At 50.5% G+C, this 12943-nt stretch overlaps 1 long non-coding RNA gene across 1 annotated transcript in view; it reads right to left on the reverse strand.

The window, feature by feature from the left end:
• The window catches only part of LOC101680967, a 31593-nt gene that overhangs the window by 15716 nt on the left and 2934 nt on the right, over window positions 1-12943 (reverse strand). The window contains exon 2 of the long non-coding RNA XR_199696.3: window positions 5667-5777. This is a non-coding gene — a long non-coding RNA (uncharacterized LOC101680967). The remainder of the gene's footprint in view (window positions 1-5666; window positions 5778-12943) is intronic.

Raw genomic sequence — 12943 nt, forward strand, 5'->3', positions numbered from 1 at the left:
TTTCATTCCCTTTTACTACAGTTCTCTTTTCCTAGGACTCCACTGAGGGAGCCATAATTGTCCTCAGAAACACCTCCACCCTCCCTCTGTCCACTGTTAGTTAGTCCTTGTCCTTGAATGAGATGAATGTCACTCAACTTTGCCTCTCCTTGGGACAGGGAGCTTGATCCTGCAATTAATTCAGTCCCAGGTGGGAGAGGGTGCCCCATGGGTCCTCCAGACTGGTTCAGACTTGTCTGCCCCCCGTTTAAGTTACCTTGTTTGATACGTAAAGATGGTAAACACATCAGAAAGAAAACGAGACAAGAGCTTGGCTCTTCGCTGATGTCTGGTGGAGCTTCTCGGTTAGTTAGCGTTAGGCTCCACTTAACAGGAAGACATCCCTGGTCTTGATCCCCATCCTAAAACCAGCTCTGACACTTTGATAGCCTTTGCCAATTACAAGGTTTGTTTTTTGTGTTTTGTTGTTTGTTTTTGTTTTTGTTTTGCTTTGTTTTTTTTCTCCATAAACATCAACAGGCTAAAGAGAAATCTCCACTGTGAAAACCTGCCTTTTAATATTTTAAAAATAAGTCTCCGGTGCACTTTAGGGCAGAGGGACAATAAATTACAACTCACTATGTGCCAGCAGTTACGCCAGTTGTATATCCTATTAAATCCTTACAAGGGCCTGAAGAGGATCTTAATCGCCCCCATTTAGAGATGAACAGTAGAGGCGAAGAGAGGAAATGGATTGCCCAAGTAACGGGCAGAGCCAGAATGCAAATCCAGGTTTTTCTAACTGCAATGCTTGTGTCCTTAGTGTTGCTCTTCCAGAGAGATCATTTTTCTTTTTTTCTCATTTATTTATTTAAAAGATTTTATTTATTTATTTGAGAAAGAGAGAGAGCATGAGTAGGAGGGTGGGTGGGGGTGGGGAGGGGCAGAGGGAGAGGGAGAAGCAGACTCCCTGTTGAGCAGGTAGCCCAACTCAGGGGGCTCTATCCCAGGACCTTGGGATGATGACCTGAGTCAAAAGCAAATGCTTAACCCATTGAGCCACCTACGTGCCCCTGTTTTTTTCTTTAAAACACCCCAAACCATGCAACATAGTTGGCCTCTGCGTTACCACTGGGATCTCACAAAGCACCCTATTCCCACCGTAGTCAGATGCTCTGAATAATGCACATACCGTTAACCTGGAAAAGGAAAACCTACCATCTGAACCATGCTGGGAGAGAGAAAACCCTCAGAACCCCAAAGCAATTGTCAGCCCGTGATAAATGCCATCAGATCGCCCAGCCCAAGGCTCAGCCTCAAACCTTCTGCAGGGTGTCACTCTGAAGATAGCCCAAAAGATCTCATAGCTTCCTGGTTGTTAAAACAGCAACTACAGTAGCAGGAATTGAGACCTACAGATCAGTGGGGTAGAAATGAGGAAGGAAATGGCATGCTGAATGACGCTTTCCTCCCCAGCTTGCCCTATTCTTTCTAGATCGAGCCCAGAACTTGCCTAGTTCCAGTGGGATGATTTGATCAAATGCCACACGTTTTCTATGCATTTCAAGGCTGTTCAAATCTCCATGTATTTTTAAGTCTGGGGGGAGGTGGAATTCCGGGACATTGTACGTCTAACTCTGCTAGGCTGACTGGACACAGATAACCCCTCAGGAAGGCTTTCCTGAGGATTTGCTCCCTGGAGGGCAATGCAGGGGTGATTCCTTGTCGCCTCCTTTTCCAAGCACACAGGGTGCTCCTTAGTTGCGGGGGAGGTAGTGTAGAGGAGATCTCCATCCCCAACCCTCCACCCCCAAGGGCCCTCGTGGTTTCAGGCTTCTGCACTGGGGCAAGAGGGAAGGTCTCGTTTGCTGTGGTCCCATCTGCCATCACTGCATCCTCGTACTCTCTGCCCCTAACCACTCTCCTGGGAACCACCCTCACTTTCCATGTGCCTGGATTATAGCTTTCCTCTCTCTACCACCCCTCAGAGGCCGAAGCAGCGGCCAGAAGGGCGGTGCATTTCCTTTCCTTGTTGAACTACTGACTGCCGCGGCTAAGCCATCCCAGGTCCTACTCATTAGAGGGCACAAGAGAAAGAGAAAGGAGGAGTGAGTGGGGCTGCAAAGACTGTTGTTGCATGGTTTCCCTTGAGCCCCAGAAATAGAAAACCAGACTTCCGACTCACAGAGCTGCCGCGCAAACCACCAGACCACACTGCCAGATAAGAAAAATGCTAGATTGTGTCGTAACTCCAGCTCTAGTTTCTGAAAAGGGCCCTGAACGTCAGACAGCATCGCCATGATCCTAAGATTCAGAGAAAGTGGACAAGGGTGGACAAAAGGATCAGGCAGTCCTCGACTCTGGCTGGCATCAATTTATTTTCAATAAAGCAAAGCAAACATTATGATGTATTGGTCATGAGTTAACTTTCTGAATTGCAGGTAGAAGGAAATGAACTGGATATCAACAAGCATGGAGACAGGGAATCCACTAGCGAGAAAACGTCTCCTTGGCCTCTGCAGTTCGTGCACGTTCCTGTATTGAGTACCGACTGTATACCAAGCCCTGAGCTAGGTGCTGAGGATTCAAAGAGGCTGAGACATGGCAGAAGGAGGCTGGACTATATTCAGATTTGCCCAGATTCCAACTTTTGTGCTCAGCACTACCTCCACCATGGAAATAATTTTGCTTCATTCTCCCAGAGCAGCCCCGGCAGGCATCTGTGTTGTCAGCGTTGCAGGAAGAGTGATGGCCACGGTGTTGACAAGCTCCTAATTGGAAGGTAGGAGGTGCCGCCAGAGATCAGCTATAAAAGATATCTCTGGGCCAGGGTGGGCTGCTAATGCTGGAAGAGACTCGGGGTGAGGCCTGGTGAGCTGTCACCCTAGGATGGGGCCTGGCCCCTCAGACAGATGGTGCTGGTGGTGGGAGGCAGCTGACAGACAAGGCCCAGGCCAGGAAGCAGCCATTTCAGGAACCTCAACAGTCACATGCACACCAGGCCTTCAAGAGCCAGTGAGCGTGAGGGGAGGGAGCACAGAGAAAGGAGAGCCTGGAGTGGCCCCAGAGCCCGGGATCCAAGAGACAGGACAGCAGAGAAGCTGATAAGAGCCTAATGGGAAAGGCAAGGGAAAGGAGCTACAGGAGTCTGCTTTATCCAGTGCTCTCTACGGCTTATGAGCAACTTTATGCCTGTAATTGTTCAGGGCCCCGAGGGGTTCGAAAGAAGAACCAGCTTAGAATTTAATATCTAATTAGGAGGTGATCAAATCCAGGCCTGAAATTCTCACCGGGTGAACCCACACGGCACTCGTTACGCAATAGCGACAATTGTGCAAGCCCTTTCCTTGCATTATCTCGTGTAACCCATCCGGCAACCCGACATAGCAGGTACAGAGGTCCCTGGTTTAGAAATGAGGGTGCTGAGGGTCAGAAAGACTGCATACCCCATACCCAGGTTGGCTGGCTCGTAGGTGGCAGATCCAGGACTCAAACCCAGGTCTGTGTGAGCCTACAGCGTCCCGTTACTGAAGTAATAAATACGGTGCTGCCCTGAGCAAGAGGGAAAAGTAAGTATTGGCTGATGGTGCAGGGGAGAGAGAGAGAGTGATGAATGACCAAGGTTAAAGACAGCTTCTTGGGGCGCCTGGGTGGGTCAGTGGGTTAAGCCTCTGCCTTCGGCTCAGGTCATGATCTCAGGGTCCTGGGATTGAGCCCCGCATCCGGCTCTGCTCAGCAGGGAGCTTGCTTCACTCTCTTTCTGCCTGCCTCTGCCTACTTGTGATCTGTCTCTGTCAAATAAATAAATAAAATCTTAAAAAACAAAACAAAACAAAAAGATGGCTTCTTGCATTTGGAGAGTCTGCTGGAGCTGGTTCCAGATCCAGATCCAGAGCATTCTCTTACTTTCTGAGCCAGAGGCTGGGGGTCCGAGTTGGGATGCGGGCCTGTGGGGCTTGCTGTTGGGCACAGCGCAGAAGACCACCTCCCGAAGACCTAGGGATTCTGCACAGAACATGTCTGGTCTGAGAACTCACTGCGAGAGTGAAGGCTCCACCCTATCGGAGAGACGATCAGGCCACCACCAGACCCAGGGCTCCAAACCGGGGGTTTGCAACAGGCCTAGCTCACAACTGGTCTCGAGCAGAAGTAAGAAGGAAACACCCCTACCCCAACCCCAACCCCAGGCCATGGAGCAGGCTCTGCTGTGCACAAGGGCCTGTGGGTGTCCTGGCAGACAGATGAGGTGGCACGGGGAGCGGGCACTGAGGTGCCAGGGCCTCCTGGGGAGGAACAGGTGCAAAGCAGGGCCATTAGCTGAGAGGGCGTGGGAGAGGCAGGCCACTGCCATCCGATCCAGGAAGCCCCCAGGACTGCATCGTCTGCTGGTGAGTAGGCTGGACCAACGCTCTGATGAATGTATGGCAAGGGAACTTCTCCTTCCTCAGAGGGCCAGAAGGGGTCATTACATTTGTCTTTTAAACTTTTTTTAAGCGATTTTATTTATTTATTTGACAGAGAGAGAGAAAGAGATCACAAGTAGGCAGAGAGGCAGGCAGAGAGAGAGGAGGAAGCAGGCTCCTGGCCAAGCAGAGGACACGATGCGGGACTCGATCCCAGGATCCTGAGACCATGACCTGAGCAAAAGGCAGAGGCTTAACCCACGGGAGCACCCAGGTGCCCTTCATTTGTCTTTTAAAAGAAAACTATTCTGGGGGCGCCCAGCATCTGCCTTCAGCTCAGGTATCAGTTATCAGCTCAGATATCAGGATCTCAGGGTCCTGAGATCGAGCCCTGCATGGGGCTCCTGGCTTGACAGGAAGCCTTCTTCTCCTTCTCCTATTCGTTCTGTTTGTGTTCCCTCTCTTGCTGTCTCTCTCTCTCTCTGTCAAATGAATAAATAAATAACAATCTTTTAAAAATAAATAAATAAAAGAAAACTATTCTGAAAGGGGCATGAGCCCTTAAGCTCCGCGCCCCCCTCCCCGGGTGTTCTGGGCAGTCGGGCTTCTGTCTGAGGGAGGAAGAGCTTCTGTTCACAGGCAGAGAAGTGGAGACCCCCTCCACCTGCCCCCAGGACTCAAACACTCACTGGGTGAGCAGGGTGCTTGTTAATGTCTTTGGGAACTACTAATTTACCATCTAATTTGTTCCTCTGCACCAGCCACAAAGGGAGACCACTCAGCTATTGTGATCCAAAAGAGAGGCTGGGGCTGGTGTTTACCATGATCTCCCCAGCAACTCTGTGCGTGTGTGCGTGCGTGTATGTATGTGTGTGTGTGTGTGTGTGTACACGACTTACGCAATGAAGGGGGGCTGGGGCACTGCCCTCACTAGCTTCTTCAAACACATTTGAATTCTGTAACAGAGTGCCTCAGAGAGGCCTCAGCCTCCAAGAAGGTTATAACTTGAAGGGTATCTTTTAAAAACCCAGGGTGCATGGGGACAGGGGTCACACATTCCTACCACCCTGGAGACCAGTGAAGGGAGGCACATGCATGAGAGCATCTGCTCTGGACCAGTCACGGGGCTAGGGTTCCACACGTCTTTTCTTGCAAACTACCCTTTGAAGTGGGTGCTGGGCTTTCATTGTTCCAGACTCCTGCCCCAATGTTTCTGGTTAGAGAAAACCCTTATTCCCTTAGATCCCCCTGAAAAACCCGATCTGCTGGAAGGTGTTTTCTGACCTTATCAGTAAATTTGTGATGCTGTCCTTTGCACTCGCAGAAAACCATAGACTTTTTAGAGAGACGGCAGGCTCAGTGTCCTCATCGGTAACGGGCAACCGCGGGGTCATCCTGAGGATAAATGAAATAAATCGTGTAAGTGCTTGGAGTAGCTGGTGCTCGGGCTTTGTTAGTCACTGTCGTTATTGTTCATAACAGTACTGGTAATATCACTTCATGACTTGCCATGAGCTGTCAGCCCCTTGAGGGTAGGGCTAGTGCCCGCTCTGTTCATTGTCCTGCACCCAGAGCCTAGGGATGTTTGGCACATGGTGCGCACTCGTTTCCTAGCTGGCGAATGAATCAGTAAGAAGGAGGTGTTCGCCTCCTCCTTGCTCTTGTGAGCTCCTGAGGATGGGCCCTTATCTGACCCGCTTCTGTATTTCTAATGTCACCACTTCATCTGTCAGAACCCGAGAGCTCAGCGACTGTGGAACACATGAACATGGTGGTGAGATGCTGTCGCTCAGCCGGGGCCTGGCCCGGAGTCTGGGGGTGCGCCCAGCTCCATGCTCTGGTCGGCTGGTGGTTAGCTCCCGCTCCATGAATTCAGTAAATCTTCCCTTGACACTCCACCCCTGGATGGTGAGCTCACGATGGGGATTGTGTCTTGTTGATTTTTAAGTCCTTAGTGTCTAACACAGCACCTGGCATACAGGAAATGATCAAATGGCCACCCATGGACACTTAGGTCCAACGAGACTCAAAGGAAAACCTGAGTCCAGAAGGAATTTGTCACACACACCCCCCCCATCACCTTCCAAACCTGTTCTTCCCTTAGAAGTGCCCCATGTCTGTTGATTAAAGACCTGGTTTCTGGAATGCCTGGGTGGCTCAGTTGGTTGAGCGACTGCCTTCAGCTCAGGTCATGATCCTGGAGTCCCAGGATCTAGTCCCGCACTGGGCTCCCTGCTTGGCGGGGTGTCTGCTTCTCCCTCTGACCCTTCTCCCTCTCGTATATTCTCTCTCATTCTCTCTCTTTCAGATAAATAAATAAAACCTTAAAAAAAAAACAAACAAAAAAAACCTGGTTTCTTGGGGCACCTGGCTGGCTCAATTCATAGAGCATGTGACTCTCGATCTCAGGGTGGTAAGTTCAAGCCTCTACTTTGGGTGTAGAGATTACTTAAAAAATAAAATCTTAAAAAAAAACAACAACGACAACAAGAAAAGTCATGATTTCTTTGTTACCAAGGTCTAAAACTCCTCGGGGGTGCTATATCCTAATGGAGAAGAACCGTCTTTATGGTCAGACTTTTCTGGGCTTGAATCCTAGCTTTGTCCACTACTGGCTGCCCCCTGGACAAATTGTTTACCCCTTCTGTTCCTCAGTTTCTGCTTCCATCAAATCAGGATTATAATACTATCCATCCATTCAGTAAACATTTATTGGGTATCTGTATGTGGTCGGAAATATCCTAGGCTCTAGAAATACATAGATGTGAACCCAACAAACATTGCTCGTGTCTGGATGGCAAATTCTAACCTAGAGAGGGAGGGAGAGAGAGGCTAGGCTAATAAGGCAGTAAACAAACGTATGTCCAATGTATGTCCAGTGGTGATATGCGGTGTGAAGGGAAAGGCAGTGGAGTGGTCAGGCCAGGCAGTGTCTTACTTGGATGGTAAAGATTTCTAATAAGGAGACCCAACACCTGGGGAAGAATGTTCCAGGGAGAGGGAAGGAGCAAAGGCCCCAGAACTAGAGGTTGAGGAGTGACAAAGAGAGCCTGTGTGGCTGAAGCAGAGAGGTGAGAGGTGGGGGAGAGAGGACATGCAAATGAGTGGGACCAGGCATGGAGGGCCTCACAGGGCTTTGGCTCTTGCTCTGGGCAAGCAGGAGAGTTTTGAAAGGCTCCAGGCACAGGAGGGAGGTGATGTGACATGGGTCATAAAAGGATCCCTCTAGCAGCTGCATGGAGAATGCCTTGTGTGGATGGGGCAGGAGCAAGAGGCTAGTTATGTGTACCTCACCCACTTACTGGAAAATAAATAATATATTATATATTTGCCCCTGGTCGGGTGTGGCAGGGAGTAAGTGCTCCATCCGTGGGGCTGTTCTAGATGATTCTGGAGCTGCCCGGGCTGCTCCTCCCTGGTCTCCTGCAGACAAGTCTTGCCCAGTCATGCAGTGTCTCTCCTGCCCTTGCCCACCTGCTCACTCCCTCTGCCCCATACCTCCTTTCTTCAACCCTTCTCTGATGTTGAATGTCCTCAAGGAGCGGCCCCAAATCCCGCCCTCTCATCCCAATCCAACCCAATGAGACGCCAGTCCCCCCCCGCCCCCCTGTCGAAAGCCCTCAAAGGATCAATAAATAGCTCATTAAAGGCACATTCTCGGAGGCTGACATTCAGGGTGTCCCCAATGCGGTGCTGCACTTACCATTCCCACTCCTTCTCTACTTCTCTCCCAGAAGTATTGAATCCTTGTGCAGAGAGAATTGGGCGTGGAAGAATGTCACTCCCAGCAGAGTGACTGGGGAGCCCTAACTGAACTCCCAGTGGCAAACTGATGATCATAGGCCCTTACCCCAGGTTCCCTCGGCCAGCCAGGAGGCCCCAACCGTGGGAGACACGCATGCCTATGACTGGCTCACCCCTCCCACCACGGTCCCGTGGACTCCACAACCTTGTGTCTTCTCTTAGAGTTGCAAAAATGGCCCAGGGTTTCCCAAATCAGTTTCCTTATACTGCTTTTATCTCCCTCGAGACCTGCCTCTAGGGACCCGTCACCTCGAACAAAATGCCCTCATCTGCCTTTACTAGTTCTGATGGGGGACCCGGGCTCCAGGGCATGGATTCCCACGTTCAGCTTCCTGCCGTGCACGGTTCCTGGGCTCCCCCCCTTACTCTATCCTTTTCCTGCCTGAGCTCAGTCCACGGAGGGTTGGTGCCTGGAGCCAAGGCAGAGAATCACCCGGGACCTATCAGCCATAGACAGAATGGCAAAATCCCCAGTGCTACTTTTCTATCAGCCCAGAGAGCAGGCATCACCATCCCCTCAAACATCCTCCATGATGGGACTTGAGATAGCTTTAAAGACTGGTTAATTTCAGGCCCTTTTCACAGGGACGTACTGGCAGCACCTGGACTAACACATGTCACCATGTGGCTCTCGGAGAAAGGCAAAAAGCCAAAGCATTATTCTGCATTCTTCTTTTTTTTTTTTTTTTAAAGATTTTATTTATTTATTTGACAGACAGAGATCACAAGCAGGCAGAGAGTCTGGCAGAGAGAGAGAAGGGGAAGCAGGCTCCCCAATGAGCAGAGAGCCCAATGAGCAGAGAGCCCAATGCGGGGCTTGATCTCAGGACCCTGGGATCATGACCAGAGACCCAATGCGGGGCTTGATCTCAGGACCCTGGGATCATGACCAGAGCCGAAGGCAGAGGCTTTAACCCACTGAGCCACCCAGGCGCCCCATTCTGCATTATTCTAAAATAGCATACCTGAGGTTATCTAATCCCATGACAGGACACTGAAGCGAGGCCAGCCACCCAGAGCTGGGGGGTATGGGTGCCCTGCAGCCTTTTTATAAAGAGGAGCCCTGGGGCATCTGGGTGGCTCAGTTGATAAAGTCGGGTCATGATTCCAGGGTCCTGGGATGGAGTCCCACATGGGGCTCTCTGCTCAGCAGGGAGCCTGCTTCTTCCCCTTCCTCTGCTCCTCTCCCTGTTTGTGCTTGCTCTCCCCCCATCCCCCTCTCTGTGTCAAACAAATAAATAAAATCTTTAAAAAAAAAAAAAATGCAGCCCTGAATGCGGAGTCTAAACACTGGAAAATGTTCTTGTCGAACCTTTAGGTTATCACTAACCGGCTGTGCCTGATCGGGCTACTGGCCTCGGTCTGGGGTGCCCCGTGCCAGGACACCTGGGCAGTATGGCACCCATGGTCTAATCGCTATCTGTGTGGAGCGCATAACTCTTCTCCCGCAGCACACAGGCCAGGCACGCTTCGTTACCCCAAGCAGCCACCAGGAGAGACAAAATGGAGTGTGGTCCCGCACTCTCAGCACTCCCCCGCCCAGGATGTCTTCCCAGCTCTCGTGGCCAGCTGGCTGCCTAGCGCGTAGGTCAGTGTCCCTTCATGCTCTCCTGCATTGTGCATCTTCGTGACAGCCTTCCCAGTACCAACACATGCCTCCATGGCCTGGACGTGGCTCCAGAGTTGTTCTGGCCCAGGGATTCTGATAATGACCATGGCCCAGCCCACCAATGGTTCTCAGAAGATAAGGACCCCATCACCCACATCATCTTCCAACACCTCCTGCGGGAGCATAGGAATTTTCCCCACGAGGATCCCTCACTCACCAGTAAAGAGGTGAACACCAGACAGACCCCCAAAGTTATAACTCTGTCTTCCCCCATCCTCCCCACAGGGCACAATGAACCCCACTTCCACTATGACTAAGACTTCCCCTCCCAGACCTCCTCAAGCAAGCCTACTGCTTATGGCTAGCCCCAGGTTAATCTGTATGTATACATGGTCAAGGCCACATCCCAATGGCTAGACCTCCCGCAATGTCAGGTATGCTCTGACCGCAGGAGCAAGCCACCCTCTTATTTGCACCATGCTGAGTGACCCCAAGCCCATGAAAAAGGCCCACAAAACCACCAGTGGGAATGCTACTAGTCGAGGCTCCTAGCTGTCCTGGACCAGAATGGACAGGACATTGACGGATGGTATCAATTCTGGTCCCTGACCCATGAGTCCAGATCATGCAAGTATCCAAAGGCATAAGGATGTGTTTGTGTCTTCCTAGGGCTGCACGGCATGTCAAGACCCGTGGCCCTGTGCTGGTCCACATACTAAAGAAACGTGAGTGATGGGGCACCTGGGTGGCTCAGTGGGTTAAGCCGCTGCCTTCGGCTCGGGTCATGATCTCAGGGTCCTGGGATCGAATACAGCATCGGGCTCTCTGCTCAGCGGGGAGCCTGCTTCCCTCTCTCTCTCTGCCTGCCTCTCTGCCTACTTGTGATCTTTCTCTGTCAAATAAATAAATAAAATCTTTAAAAAAAAAAAAGAAAGAAAGAAAGAAAGAAAGAAACGTGAGTGATTAGAAACCCCAAAGGGAAGCTGGTCCGCCTGTGCCTCTTCTCTAGATAATCCCCTCCTGGTGGCCAAACTCCCTCGCACACTCTGCTAACTCTGACCCCCTCCTCGACATTTACCCGCCACCCCGTGATGGGACCCTGCTGGTCCCAGTCCCTAATTGGAGGTGATGAGCCATTTTCCTACCCACCACCCTGCAGATAATGGTGACATCTAGAGCTCGAGGATTGGGACTAAGGGCTCACAACTCGATTACACCAGGAAAATAGCAGAAGCAGCAGAGGAAATGTCCAAGGTTCTACAGGCCCATATGACAAACAGAGGCGGCCCTTGAGGGTTTCGCTGAAGGGCAAAAATCCCTAAGAGCCTACCCGGCACATAACGCACCAGCTCCAGGTGGCTGGCTGCCCAGGAGCACGTATGTGCTCTCAGGGGAACTTCCTGCTCTATACGGATAAATAAAGTCATCCAAATCGCCCCACAAATGCAACACCAAACCCAAACCAAATTTTGCATGAAGTACTCTGAACTTCCCAGGAACTTGGATGTCCCCTGCAGGCTGATGTGACCTTGTCCCAAGGGGCCCTTCTTTCAGCATGGGGACGTGACATGCTGAGTAGGCTATGTCAAATGGGTACAGCCCACAGACAAGCAGATTAACAAAAGCCAGCCTGAAATTAATCTGCCTCCCTCCACCGCCTCCTGTATTTTTCAACAGGTGGGCTCCTGACCTATGTCTGTGTCCCCAGGATCAGGCTCTCTACTCCCACAAGTGTCAAGGAGTCCTCTTATCTCTGGGCCCCTCACCCAGAGACTCCCCCAGTTTTGCCAATGCCAGAGACGGTAACAAACCTTTGAGTTGCTTGCAATCATGGCTCAGGTGTGGGGCATTTGGCCAACAGGTTGCCATTAAAACCTGAACCTGTCATTAGTCCATCGCTACCCAGGAAACACAGCACCAACCTTGACCCCATCCTAAGACCCTTACTGGGGCTGTTGCTGCTGGGCACACCTGCTCTGCTTACAGGCTTGGTGAGGGGAACTACCTTTGGAATCCCTAGCTGTTAATCCCTAATCAGTCCTTACAGCTCTGTGACCTGGAACAAGTTTCTTAGCCCTCCCGTGACTCAGTTTCCTCATCCATAAAGTTGTGGTCATGCTACTTAATTCATTAGGGTGTTGCAAAGAAAAAGCAATTACCCACCCTAGGTAAAGCTCAGAGTGTAAGTCTGACACAAAGGAAATTTCCAGATATTCACTCACGGGGCAATTAAATTTCTCCTTCCTGCAGAAAGCTTTCCATTCCTGTCCCCACTCTAATTTCTCTTTAATCCAATCAGATTGCATTTCTGGTCAGCCCCTCCCTATTAACCATGCACTGGTTCTCCATCACATTGACTTCTCAGGGAAAAGGTAAAGATCTGTTGGGGGGTGGGAGACTACGCTGTACCTGGCTCTCCCACGGATCTGCTGTGTCATCTAGCACTTAATTATCTTGGGACTGACTTTCTCTGGGATGGCCCATGCACCAACATTTCCACATCCCACAGCGGTGGGAGACACTGGTGTGTAATAATGATTCTCTTCCCCTAGAACCTGGCTCTAGACTCAGTATCCTTCTTAATATAACTTACTATTTATTATTATGTTATGTTAGTGGGCATATCTATGATGTCAGCTAATTTATCCAGTACTACCCTCTATTTAGCAGTCCGGAGACAAAACTTTGAGTACCTTGTCCCTGCACTCAGGGGAAAGAAAGACAATAAGCAAATACACAAATAAGAAAATATCAGGGGGCGCCTGGGTGGCTCAGTGGGTTAAGCCTCTGCCTTCGGCTCAGGTCATGATCTCAGGATCATCTCGGGATCGAGCCCTGCACCGGGCTCTCTGCTCAGCGGGGAGCCTGCTTCCCCAACCCCTCCTCTCTCTGCCTGCCTCTCTGCCTACTTGTGATCTCTCTCTCTGTCAAATAAATGAATAAAATCTTAAAAAAAAAAAAGAAAGAAAGAAAAAATATCAGGTAATGATAAGTACCATGATGAAAATAAAATAGTGGTGTGTTGGTGTCTGGGGAAAAGTCTGCTTTAGATTGGTGTCCAGAGAGAGACTCTCTAAGGCCCTTGAAGACTTTGATCTGGTCAACTTGGTGTGGGCCTGTGGACATGGGTAGTTAATAAGTAAATGTC

Source organism: Mustela putorius, unplaced genomic scaffold (assembly GCF_011764305.1).
Source record: "Mustela putorius furo isolate JIRA1106 unplaced genomic scaffold, ASM1176430v1.1 tig00003859_pilon_pilon_pilon, whole genome shotgun sequence".
In the NCBI taxonomy this organism is placed as follows: Eukaryota; Metazoa; Chordata; class Mammalia; order Carnivora; family Mustelidae; genus Mustela; species Mustela putorius.